This window comes from Telopea speciosissima, chromosome 10, assembly GCF_018873765.1.
Source record: "Telopea speciosissima isolate NSW1024214 ecotype Mountain lineage chromosome 10, Tspe_v1, whole genome shotgun sequence".
NCBI classification, from domain to species: Eukaryota; Viridiplantae; Streptophyta; class Magnoliopsida; order Proteales; family Proteaceae; genus Telopea; species Telopea speciosissima.
The window spans coordinates 58,087,989-58,101,868 of record NC_057925.1 but is presented as its reverse complement, the minus strand read 5'-3'; the positions used below and the strand labels follow the sequence as shown (position 1 = coordinate 58,101,868).

At 38.6% G+C, this 13,880-nt stretch overlaps 1 pseudogene; it reads left to right on the top strand.

Annotated features, from left to right (window-relative positions):
• Positions 1–7,088: 7,088 nt before the first annotated feature.
• LOC122642391 lies at positions 7,089–13,341 on the top strand (annotated as a pseudogene).
• Positions 13,342–13,880: the final 539 nt, after the last annotated feature.

Genomic DNA, 13,880 nt, shown 5'->3' with positions numbered 1-13,880 from the left:
TGATGGATTAACTCTTAAATTACTATAATTTTGTGATTTGAATCTTTCTGAAAAACTGTTTGATTATCCCGAGTCTGTGATTTGGTTAATCTACTATTCAAATTTTGTTTTGTATGTGTGTATTATAAGGAAGTATAAAGGGAATTTGAGCAACATGTATATATGCTCGTCAACATATGCATACATTCAGTTTGACCGATTGACATGAAATAATTAACTGAAAATGTACCATAACGACATGCAATAAAATTCCTATTGGATTTCAAATCTATGGAATTTATTGTCTTCCCCAATTAATCATGCTTCCAAAGTCTAAGGTCTATTATCTCCAACAAAAAATAATATTTTGAGTCTTGGCAGTTCCAATAATTGGGATCTCTCGTGTGAATAATAGGATCGTCTCTATTAGTCACTGCACAGAATTCCATAGCGAATTGCTTACTTGTAAACTCTCTCCAAATTATGTCTCTACGTTGCTGTTTTGTCACCTTTAAAGTTTCATTTTCTTGTTTTGTTGAGCACTACTCTATTAGAAGTTTCAACACAACCCATTGCCCATTAGTTGAATGCAAACATCTATTAGAAGGGCCTCTAAGTTGTTGTATCTTGGAGGCTGTTTTGCAAAGAACCCAGTTTGCACCATATAAGAAGTTTTTTTTTTGGTAAATCACCATGTAAGAGAATGACAGTCTCTTGTGGAAATGTGAAATTTGTAGGTTTATTGTCATTTTACCTAATCCAAGTTCTAAAGTTTAATGTAAAGAGATCATTGATTTCCAGTAATCTCTGGCTAGATGAGCAGTAAAATAAATATATTAATCTTCACCTTTTGTATTACTACATTTCATCATATTTATCCTCTGTGTTCTCCTGCCCTGACTAAATTGTAGCAAAATAGTGGACTCGATCGGTTAACCAAAAGAAATGTTCTAAAACAAAGCAGTGCTCAAAGAATCTTCCACTTGAGATTGTCCATGAATGTGAGAGCTTAGAGAAGTGAAGAACAAGAGTGACGATTCTAGTTTCCAATATTTTGGACTCTCCCATCTCCAAGTCCGATGTGCTTATTGTTTTTAGTTTTTTACTAGAATCGGAATACCGTCTATGACTCGTCTAAAACAACCGAGCCCCTAGTGACCAGGTATGAATTGTCCCAGGTCATGTCTATTTTTAATAAGAGCGAGCCTTCATCAATAATGACCAAGATTCTTATTTTTTTACTCGACTTGGGTGACTTGCTCGAGTCAAATCCTGGTTTTCTAACTATACTATTAAGAGCATAATACCTTCTATTTACTTTTCCTTTTTAGTAAATATCTTGGCTTTTGTATAAATTCATCCACTGAATTCATCTTGTATCACAAAGACAATACTAACAATTGGATATCTAAGAAACAGACTAATTTTGTCACATGTCTTGTTTGTACGGCCACCAGACCTATAAACTTGCATAGAAGATGATTCAATAACATGGTAAACACCAGTATTTTTGTTGGAATTGGAAGCTTATATATATTTTCTACTGGGGAGGCGGGAGGCCCCAATGAGATTTGAGCGTATGACCTCTTACTTTTGAGGTGTTGCTCTTTGCCAACTGAGGGGCAACCCCCTTGAGGAAAACACCAGTATTTTGGCTTGCACCTAGTGAACGAGCTCACTTAGATCTGTTCTTTTGGGAATGCTTATATGCAAAGAAAAAAAATTTCAGCTTCAATAGAATTGCATTTGCTGATAATCAAAATGACAAAAAGTTATACAAAAACAACTCAATTTCTAGGATCCGACTCCTCTACTTCCGCACCCTCACACACAAGCATGGCGAAAAGTACCGCCTTACCCCTGCTCGGGTAGGGGTAAGGCGATACATTCCGCCATGCTTGTGTGTGGGGTGCACACGACAGTAGGGGTAGGCTAGTAATTTTCATCGATTTAGATGAGTTAGAATTTCCATCTTTATCAAGTGGGTTAAACGAGCACATAGGAACTTTTGCTAATAGGATTATTTCGATAAAGTGCCAACCGAAGTGCCCAATTTTTATGACTTAAATAAATGAACATCCAAAGCAGGCAAGGTAGGAGCATGAGCACCCAAACCCATATCAGAAAAGCTTGGCTTAGCCATAACGAGATCAATCACTCAATACAGAAAAACGTAAAATAAATGTCACTCCATGGGAATCTAAAGAATAAATCGAGTGTTTGAATGAATTACAATTTAAACCTTGCGCCACTTAAGCCATCTGAAGGATAGCCATCAAGAGCAAAAGAAGTGAATATTGGAGAATGTCAATTAAAAAAAAAAATGTTCATGCCTACATCATACCTATGAATTTTTTAAGTCGAATTCGCCTTGTTTGGATATCTCCATCGATCCCTAGATCATAGAATTCCAGCAGCTCATTGATTTGTTTTTCATTAATAACAAACTCCACGTCAATCCTTGTAAGAGTGTTTGATGGACTTTTCCCTTCGTTGTTCCGAGACCATAGAAGGACCGATTCCCTGACAGCATTTAAGTTGGTAACCCTTGAAACGGAATCTATCCGATCGTGAAGGTTTTTCATCTCCTGCTGAATGGCAGCTACCTGTGCTGTTAAAGTATTCAGTGCGGCTATGGCTAACACTGGGGCGTCTGGTTTGTTTGGAGGAGGATTAGCCATCCCTGAACCCTCTCACAAAAAAATCACAAAACAAAGAATCTGAAAATCCATATTAAATTGGTTCAAACTAACCAAGAAATCATATCCAAGCCGTGGGAGAAAGGGGATTGGGAACATCACAACATTCCGGACACCCAAACAGGAAGAGATCTGGGAAGAGAAAAGAAAGATTTGAAATAAAAGAAAAGGAAACTAATCCTATTCCAAGAATTCTCCCTCTGTCGACCGTAACAGATCGACAAAACAAAGGCACACAAGGGAGGAATGTTCTACTGTAAACTACTCAGGGAAGGGCATGTTCTTACCTCTGCGAGCTTTCCGAATTATAAGAGGAATGGTCGATTCAACTCCGATCTCCCTTTCAGATTTCTCTCTCTCTCTCTCTCTCTCTGCAACTCTTCTTCTGGATTTTTATTTTTTTTTGGTCCTGAAAACCCTTAAAATTTCTCAGACCTAATAAAAAAAAAAGAAGAAAATTTCTTAAATCCTCTATATAAGAACGAAAATTACAAGATCAGTAAGTTTCAAATTTATTTTATATCCACTATTTTTATTTTTTTTGAAAGGATTTACTCAATCCAAAGTTGATTAATACTCAAACTCTCTTCTCTCTATCCAGGCATTGGACTCGGTATCGGTCATTGCCAAATCTTTCTGGATCAAGATTGGATCGGTACAAATCGGTCAGGATTGATCAAAACACCCCCAAAATCCTTTTCTCATGGATCGGGTCATGTATTGGCCAAAGTCGGTGGATGTTTTGATCTCGGAATCGGATCAACCAATATTATCCAGATCAGATCGGTCAATATCGATCAATATCGATCAAGATAATATAAAAAATAAAAAAAACCTAAAAACTTTGAAAAAATAAACAAAAGTTCAATCAGATTGGATCGGCCGATCCAACCAAGTTGATCGATCCAAGGAACGATCAGTCAAACCTTATTGTATCGGTCTAATCTTGGGATCGGCCTTGACTGATACCAACCCGATCCAGCCAATATCGGCCGATCCGATCCAAAATTCAAAACCATACTTCAACGAGACTTAAGAAAGACCAAATTTTTTTAAGGAGAAAAAACGCTAACCGGTCATATATGTGGTGCAGGTTCCACGCAGCATAGCTTTGAACAGTTGAATTGGTATTATTTAATGCCAACCGTTGATAATATTAAATAAAGAAACAATTTTTATTTAAACCTATATCCTTATTTTATTTTCTTCAAACCTTAGGATAAGACTAAACCCTATTTTATAGCAAATCTAATGGATCAAAATACCCCCTTTTCATTTCTTCTAGAAACCTTAGGATAAGACTCAGTTTTTGATAAAAATAAGTCTCTGCTCGTGTTCTCTCTCTTCCTTACCAATTATAGGGACTTTGGAAAGTGGTTCCATTAGTCAGGACTAGAGACCATAAGACTTTCTGCGGCCAAAAAGAATTTAAAGAAAAATTATTGTTTGGTGCTTGACTTTGAATCTTCAACTCTGAATGCAAAGCTATTGAACTTGTAACAATCAAGCACTGCACAAGGCTCTCGCGTTTAGCCAGGGTGAGGAGAATAAATTGTATACAGCCTTACCCTTATTTTTAAAGAGGCTGTTTCCAAGACTTGAATTCGTGATCAAACGTTTAGCAAGTGAACACTGAACCCGCACCAAGCATGATCTTCAAGAAAAACTTGAATTCATCTGTTTCTCAGACAATAATAATTTCCAGCTGAGAATAGCACAATGAATTGCATATGGCTATTATCTTTTTAGGAAAGAGGCATTTTAATCAATATAAAGAATGGTCTGTAGCTTGCTGCAGTGCTTTCACTAACATTCTATACTACTATATTAGTATAATTAATTGCTGCTTCTGGTCTTTTTTTCTTCTGATTATGCTCCATTCAAATTGATTTCAGGTTGAATGCACCATACCCAAAGACTATGAAAGTTTGGCATCATTGGTTGTATTCAAGGTTCAGCATGATAATGCTAGAGGCCAAAAAAAAATTTGATATGTGTCTTGAATTCTTGTACCCATTTCGAAGATTGATCCGATTCGAAGGGGACCTTTTCGACCTAATGGAGGAGTACATATATTCTTTACCTGTCTTGTTGTAAAGAAGTCGATTGGGGGGGGGGGGGGGTTCGTGTTAGGGTTGTGAGAAGAGAGAAACAATGCGTTTTGGGTGTTCTTGAGAGATTTCCACATTGTAACTTTCTCAAATTTTCGGTATTTTTGACACTTGGTCCTGAGTTTTATTTCATTTTGTAGTATGGAGCACCAGGCCACACTATCTCTTCTCTAGTCCACCAGCCATTCTCTTTTTAATAAAAAAAAAAGTTTAAAAAGGGAAAGGGTTAGGTATGCCGCCAGTTTTTGATTACGTAGGGACATACATCAATCACAGGGTTGGACACAAGAGGGCAAATGAATCTTTTTCAAAGAAGATGGACAGAGGATGACACATGGGAAATTTTTGAACATATTGGATTTCAGTCCAAATAGGTTTCAGTCAGTCGATGCAAACTATGGGTGTCGAAAAAACCCTGCCAGCCCGAGCCCGCCCTAAGCCCAGACAATGCCGAGCCTGGGCTTAAACAGGATCAGACTGGGTTTGCCAATTCCTTAGCCCTGGTCGGGTTGGGCTGAGCTGGGCCTGGGTCGAAGCCTCGGGTTGAGCCCCGCCCTACCCAATCCGACCTTGTATATATTATGGGGAATAGAACACTACCCGGTCGTGACACATAACCGCATTGGGGTGCTTGGAATTTCCGGCTTTACATGGGGGCAAGGTGGTTATTTTCAAACGCCCCAAGACAGTTATGTGTCTAGGCGTGGTCGCCACGCCTTGCCGTAGCGTTCTTTCTTCATAGATTATATGTTAGAAACTCTTATTGGGCCCTCTTAAGGTAATATTTGTACTCAACTAAGGCCCATCAATTATATGTTTCAATGCCCAGCCAATCTATTATTGGAAGTCAATCAGGTCGGGTAGGTCGGGTTTGAGCTAAATTTTATAGGCCTTGGGCGGACATGTCTTTTTAATTTTGGTGTCGGTGTTCGGTCTATCGGGACAGCCTTATTCAAGGTAGCGGGTCACGGGCTCGTGGCTAAATATTTAACTCTACGGACCTAACGGGCACTAAACGTGTAAAAAGTAATATCAGTCCCATTTCCCATGTCCACAACTATAACGTCCCATGTCCCATGTCTATTTAAAATAAAAAAGGTAACAAAATATAAAAGTAATGTAGGAAAGTCTCATGTCCCATTTCCTTGTCCCATGTCCACAAACTATAACGTCAAAAGTAACAAAATATAAACCATGTGGTGTAGCATATGATGGATCACAGATATAGGCAGTGTAGCATTTAGAACCATGTGGGAGAGAGTCAGAGAGATGAAGATAAAAACTAAAAAGTGAAAGAACTAGAATAGATGACAAAACGATCTAATAGAATAATAGATTTTATAAAAATAATAGAGTCATGATTAGTTATTACCTTTCCCGTTCTTTCTTCTTCTGTCCTGCCTTTCTTCTTCTTCTTTTCACCCTTTGCCGTGTGACTCTGTGAGATTCCAAGACTAAAATTTTGATTTTGCAAGACTGAATAGAAAAAAGGAAAAAAGTGCAATTTTGCCGTGTGACTGTGTGAGACTCAAAGACTGAAATTTTGATTTTGTGAGATTGAATAGAAAAAAAAAAAAAAAGAGATGGAATTTGGAAGGTTAGTTGGTTAATGTTTTTTGGTAATAATTAGGATTAATGGTTAGTCATTTAGGAGGTTAATTACTTGTTACTTGTTAGGATTGGTTGGAACGTGTTTACGTTTGGAATTTAAATACGGGCTTGGGAGTGGGTTAGCAGGCAAAGGGTCGGGCTCAGTCGAGCCCTTGCACGAGACGTTTGCGGGTGGGAAGCCGTCGTTTTTCGGTGGTTCGGTCTTTAAATGGCCGGGTGTCGGGTGCGGTGCGGGCTGCATTGACACCCTAAGTCGGGTTTGACTAAACCTTGGCCGGACCTTCATAACCTAGGATTGGGCTAGGATTTGGTCTTTTGGTCTAACGGTTTATAAAAACCAAAACCAATACCAAATTTGATCGGTCGATTTTTTTTTATTTTTTTTCAATTGATCAGTGGATTTCAATATCCTTGAACTAATATCCAACGATGCCATGTGTTAGTCTCGCATATTTTTTTTTTAATTAAATTTTTCTTATTTTATCCCAAGGGGTCAGCTCAGTTAACAAAAGACAAATTCCTCAAATTAAAGGTCATGAGTTCAAACCACCTTGGGACGCATCCCCATCCCTTAATAATTTGAGGATATTTTTGTAATTAGATGACTTGTTGTCTCTCGCCAAGCGCCATTCGATTCAACATCAACGGTTGAATTGATTCCAAGAGGATACGTTGTCATTGGGCGAATGTTAGTGATAGCCCCGCAAAATCCAACCACGGCCGGTGGTTCTTAGTTCTTCTGTCAGACTTCTGTCCGATTTTAACGACAAATCGTATATTCCGAGCCGTGATAGCTGTCTGATCAGGAACTGACGGTCCAAACTCCAAATCCCATCTCGCATTCTTTTGGAAGGATTTGATTCTTATTTTGTTATATTCTGAGTTTCTCGCTCCAATGCTCTTCTTTGAAATCTGAACTGCGAAGCTCGAGTTGCGCCACTAATGGCGTCCCTTGCGCTTTCTTCCTGCAACTTAGGATTTCGCTCACGTTCAAGTCGCAGATCCCCCTCTACAACAGCGTCATCACCTGTAAAACTTCAATCCACGAGCAGATCCGAGCTTCTCTCGCATCAAGATTGGATCGGGCTCGCCCACTCATTCGTTGAGGAATCCTTTCCTGAGCGTTCTTCCTTCGAATCTCTCCCCGAAGACTCCGAATTGTGCTAATTTGCTCTCGCAACGTACATTTACTGTTCGAGCTTCGGCTTCTTCTGCTGCGGTTGTACCTTCGTCGCAGCCATGGCAGGGAGCTTCGCTGAAGCCATTAATGGTTTCAATTGCGATTGGAGTAATCCTATGGTTCGTCCCGGTACCATCCGGTGTTTCGAGAAATGCTTGGCAGTTGCTCGCTATCTTCCTTGCTACCATTGTCGGTATCATCACACAACCGTTGCCTCTCGGTGCTGTTGCTTTGATGGGATTGGGCGCCTGTGTACTCACTAAGACGCTAACTTTTGCTGCTGCTTTCTCGGCCTTTGGTGATCCGATTCCATGGCTTATAGCTCTGGCTTTCTTCTTTGCTCGAGGATTTATAAAGACGGGGCTTGGTAACCGTATTGCATACCAGTTTGTGTCTCTTTTTGGTAGCTCTTCTTTAGGATTAGGTTACAGTTTAGTTTTCAGCGAGGCACTACTCGCTCCTGCTATTCCTTCGGTGTCTGCTAGAGCGGGTGGGATTTTCCTCCCACTAGTTAAGTCCCTTTGTGTTGCCTGTGGTAGTAATGCTGGCGATGGGACCGAACACCGGTTGGGTTCTTGGTTGATGCTTACTTGCTTTCAGACATCCGGGATTTCTTCATCAATGTTTCTGACTGCTATGGCGGCGAATCCACTGAGTGCAAATGTTACGTATAACACGATCAAACAGACTATTGGTTGGACAGATTGGGCCAGAGCAGCTATTGTGCCAGGTCTGGTGTCTTTGATTGTTGTCCTGTTGCTTTTGTATGTCATTTATCTACCCACAGTGAAGAGCAGTCCTGATGCCCCAAAATTTGCAAAAGAAAAGTTGCAGAAGATGGGACCAATGACCAAGAATGAAATCATCATGGCAGCTACTCTGCTTCTTACGGTATGAATCCCTTATGTGCTTGCTCTTTCGTTTTCTATACTGCTTTGCTTTGCTTGTAATCTTTTCTTTCCACTCTTTTTTTAATTAGATGAACTCTGAAAATTATTTTCTTGTGAAACTGCTAGGAAACTGCCTACCTTATTGACTTTGAATTATTCTCTTCTGTCACTTTGCATTTTGTGATGAGTCTCCAGTAGAACTATTGTTGGCAAAGAATTGCCCTTCAACTTAGGAATCAAGTATAATCATCAACTTATAACCTGAACTTATTTTTGTGGCTTTCATTTATAATGTATTTGCACCGTGGTCCTGGCTATGTAGATGCCAATTTAGAGCTTAAGTAAAACTCTGTCATCTATGAGACTATGACACATACTTGCATTCTCGCAAGCAGAATAATCCTAATTTTGGGTCCCAATGTTACACTAGAATGCCCAGAGAACCCCCCCCCCCCAAAAAAAAAAAAAAAAAAAAAAAAAAAAGGGAGAGTAAAATGTTCCTATCACTAAATTTACTTCAATTCTGTTTCATCTGATATGAGGTTGGATTGTGAAAAAACTTGAATTTGCAGCAATGGTTTATATGATTAATTGGCTGTAGATTATAGCACATCTCAGAGAATGATACTTGACATGCAGCGTTTGTAGTCGTATCGTAACTGGGGGACACCTTGGAAATTAATTTTTTGTATGTACAGTTGCTGGTTGAATCTTTGCCTTTCTTTTTGGTTATTTTCTAAGACTGTTTTCCTGTTTTCATAAAAAAATGTTACTGGTCTGATTCCATAAATATTTACCATTATTTTCCTTGTTCTTCTTATCACTTTTCTGTATAACATTTAGTTTTTGGGTTTTTAGAATGGGCGCTGAAATTACAACTTTGAGAAGAGCTGAGAGGCATCTTCGAAAGATGGTAGGCAATGAAGATGCCATATGGCTTTACAAAAAGCCAATTCAATGATTGATTCTTTTTCCAACATGTCTTTTCAAAAAGTTCATTAGTTGTGGAATAACCACATCCAATGACTAATAACAAATCAGACTAGATATACTTAATGTACAGTACTTTGAGTTAGGTACTGTAGATAAATTGGGGTCCATGTGAATATAAGGAAAGCCTTAAGCCTAAAAACTCCTTGGCGAGTACATTTAAAGGTGTTCCTTTGTATGGTTTCTGGTCTTAAAGATAGGAAATAATGTGCCAGAACCTAATATAATAGATGATGTAAATTCATGGAAAATGAATTTCATGAATTTAATGGATGGAGTTGTTTGCAACCTTACAGTACAGCTGGCAGTTTAATGAATCCGTATAACATGTTGTATACCCAATGACTTTAGAATGGGGGAATACATCAGTCTGTGAACCTATCTATCTTTCCTTCATGTATGAGGGATCAGTGAAGGGTGACTCTACTGTTACCATTCGTTGGTTTTTCAGTGCTTTCCAGCTCGTCTTCAAAATTCACATATTTCATTAGAGGCTTGTTCTTTGGCCATTAGGCTGAACATCTGGATGCTAAAACTCTCTGACATTTTGGATAGTGCCTTTGAGATCAGTGTCATTAGAAAATATAGTGGTTACTACCCTATTATAATCACACCTTTTTGTTCTCTCAATAAAAACATTGAATAACAGGGATACTACAGAAGAGTTGTATTATGATTTCTTCTCCAAACAAGATATGGTGGAGGAGATTACTTGTTGCTAGTTTTTTATGCATGTGGTAGTGTAATGGTGTTCCCTTCCCTTTCTTTTTAACAATATATTCAATTTGTATATGATATCTATTCCTTGTGGTCTGCTTTCATATCAAGAAATTCTGTTTACAAGAATCAAAAGAATGTTCCTTCTCCAGTCTCCACAGAACATATGATGCAGTGGAACCTGCCGCACCTAGACTTCATTTCTTGAGATGCACATGCTAATTAAGGTACAGGTGATAAAACATGCAAGGTAGCTTAGTTAAGAAATATAAATATAATAACTTCCAAGTCCACATCAAGCCAGAGCCCGAAAATTTGTTGGATCTGGTAAATCTCTGTTTTATTTGTCTCCGCCTCTCTGTCAGTAGAGGTTTGAAAAAGTGAAACTATTCTTACAGTACTATGCATGTCTAACCATAGAGAATATTCTTAAGATGTTCTTAAGGTTCATGAACAGTTATCCTTTATCAGGTTAGCAAGTAAAGATACGAGCTCTGAATCCTTTCCTGAATAAATAGCCTTATTTTCTGGTTCTCTGCTACCATATGTTTTAGGACAGTGACATTCAAATGCAATTTGATTTGAGGTATGTTTTTTTTTTGTGCCACAGAATCTGATAGGCAGATAAAAGAATGCCTGAGGGTAGACATATCTATGCACATTGGCATTCAGGGCCTGAAAAAGCACACATGCACAAAGTATGGTATGATGTGCATACAGTGATTATACATGCTCAGAGAACCTGGAGTGATTTTGTTGTGAATCATAACCATAATAGTTTACTGATTTTCTGGATCTCTTTGTTCAGGTGGGGCTCTGGATCTTTGGAGGAGTGTTGAATGTGGATGCTGTCATTGCTGCTATTCTTGGGTTATCTGTACTTCTCATAACGGGAGTCGTGACATGGAAGGAATGCTTAGCGGAAGCGGTTGCCTGGGATACCCTAACGTGGTTTGCTGCACTCATTGCAATGGCTGGCTATTTGAACAAATATGGTCTCATCTCCTGGTTCAGCCAGACTGTAGTTAAGGTCTGTCATCTTTTCAACTTTCTGAGAAGAAATTTGAATTTTCATTATTCATTTTCTTGTTTCAGAGGCTGCTATGGTGCTATATCTGCTTTGGATGATTAGCAGGGTGTCAATGGTTTAAAGCACCCAAAGATAAACAGCTTGACCAAATCTCTAACTGTAATTATTTCTGGAAAATTTATTGTTTTGAATATTATACAACCTCAAGCTTACATATGGTTTCAGTCAGCTTAGGTTGTACAAAACACTTAAGGTACATCTGTCATGGCATCTTGCATGGAAACAAGGATGTCAGTAATGATTTGATGTCAGGGGGAGAATTAGTAAAACTAATTAAATACAATGATTTTAAATTAAAATTAAAATTAACTGTGTCAGTAATTTTCAATCTGGATTTTAAATAAGTCTTTTCATACTAAGTTGTTAGGATGAGTCTAAAAGGTCCTGTTAAATGGTTTGCTTCCCCTCTCTCCCTAACAGCTCAGAAAAGACCAAAATGTAGGTTGTTAAGTTACTTTTTTCAAAATTATAACTAAGATAATGGTTCTAGTAGTTCCACTTAGAAAATTTTTAATGTGGCTACAATTAGAAAGATCTCAAGAAGAGCTTTCTGATACCAATTTTTGTTCTGAAGTGATATTGAGTCTGAAGTTATAAAAGAGCGTCCCAGTGCATGAGGCTCCTGCTACTGCAGGGTCTGGGAGGGGCAAATGTACCCAGTCTTACCCCTACTTCTTGGAGAGGCTGTTTCCATGTTTTGAACCCGCAATCTGATGGTTGCAATAGTGCAACTTAACCATTGCGCCAAGGCTCGCCCACTACTTTCTAATGGAAATCAAGTATTGGGGTTTTAAAATAGTTGGAATTAGTTTAAAGTGAGACAGCACCATAAGTTTTATCATTAGTATTAATGAGTAATTTATTACTGAAAAGTGAAAATGACTTAATTTCCTAATTGATGGAAAGAAATTTAGAGGAGGTCCTATGAATGTACCACATTTAACATTGCTCAAGTTTGCATCAGCTCTACACATCTGCAGATTGGGTATTTAGGCATCAAGTGGTTTGGATTTTTTCTTAAATATATGTCCGGAAAGAGGATTTTCTTATGTCTGTGTTACATTCTAGCATTCTATTGCCTAGCTCTGTGGACTGCTTTGGTACATAGATGGTTGCTATGCTCCTTGTGGAATTTGAAGAATAACCTGTTACAAAATTATTCAGTATTTGAAAAAAAATAATAAAAAATGATCCGGCATATTTTAAAACATGATGAATTTTTATCCAGTGGAAGATTTTATAAATAATTAGGCATGACTCATCTTACTGAATACATATTAGTCTATATCATAATTGTTTGTCCTATTGTTTTCCATCTCTTCACTCCCTTTTTTGTTTAGACCTCAGTTTTCCTACTTTGTTTAGTTTAGATCCATGTAGCCAACCCCATTAAGTTGGGATAAGGTTGAGTTTGTTGTTGTTGTTGTATCATAATTTTTTGTCCTATTGGAGTGCATATCTTATAAATGTCATATTGTGACATACTCTACCTAATTGTTCCCCCTTTCTAAGAATATCAATGTCAGTATTATCAACTTGTGGTATTGAAGCGGTTTTGGAATGTTAAGGTAGAAATATGATTCAAATTGTTTCTTTATTCACGTTTAACCTGAAGCAGTACCCAGCAACTAACGATCTGCTCTTTTTCCAGTTCGTGGGAGGACTTGGTCTGTCATGGCAGCTCTCATTTGGCATTCTGGTTCTTCTCTACTTCTATTCTCACTACATCTTTGCTAGTGGGGCTGCTCACATTGGTGCGATGTTCACGGCCTTCTTATCTGTGGCAAGTGCCCTTGGCGCTCCACCACTTTTTGGGGCCATGGTGTTAGCCTTTCTCTCCAACCTCATGGGTGGCCTAACTCACTATGGGATTGGATCAGCTCCGGTATTCTATGGTGCCAACTATGTGCCACTGGCCAAGTGGTGGGGTTATGGGTTCCTCATCTCTGTCGTCAACATTATCATCTGGCTTGGTGTTGGAGGGGTCTGGTGGAAGGCCATTGGTTTGTGGTGAAGGGGGAAGATGTTGGATTTTACCATTTCTATAGGTAATAATCTACTGTTTTTTGTTCTCCTATTGTGCGATTGTTCTTTTGGTTTTTCCTATTCCTTATGTGGCAGGCTTAAATGCTTCAGTAAGGAGAAGTGATATGATTCAGATTAGAGGAACTAGAAGAGTCAGGGCTAGGCCTAAAAAAGACCTTAGGAGAAGTGATGAGGAAAGAAATCCATGCATAGCTTAGGACTAGTAATATGTCAATGAATAGAGCTGATTGGAGAAAGAAGTTTCATGTAGCTGAGCCCATTTAATTGGGAGGAGGTTGAGTTAAGTTGTGTGGCAGGCTCTGCATATCATTAGGTCATGAGTTGTACTTGAAATTTTGATTGGGCAGGAATATTTTCTGCCACTTACATGAAATAGTGATTAATTGAATGGATGCTCGAGCCTTTTTCTTATTGAATATTTTGTTATGTCCCACCAAAGGAGAAAAATTGGGTATTCGATCTGTGGATGCTATACTGAAGTATGGATGTGTGCATGTGTGGACACTCACAGTGCGTATGTGTGGATGGATGTAGAGTTAAAAAAGGGAGGAAAGTTTTCCTTCGCCC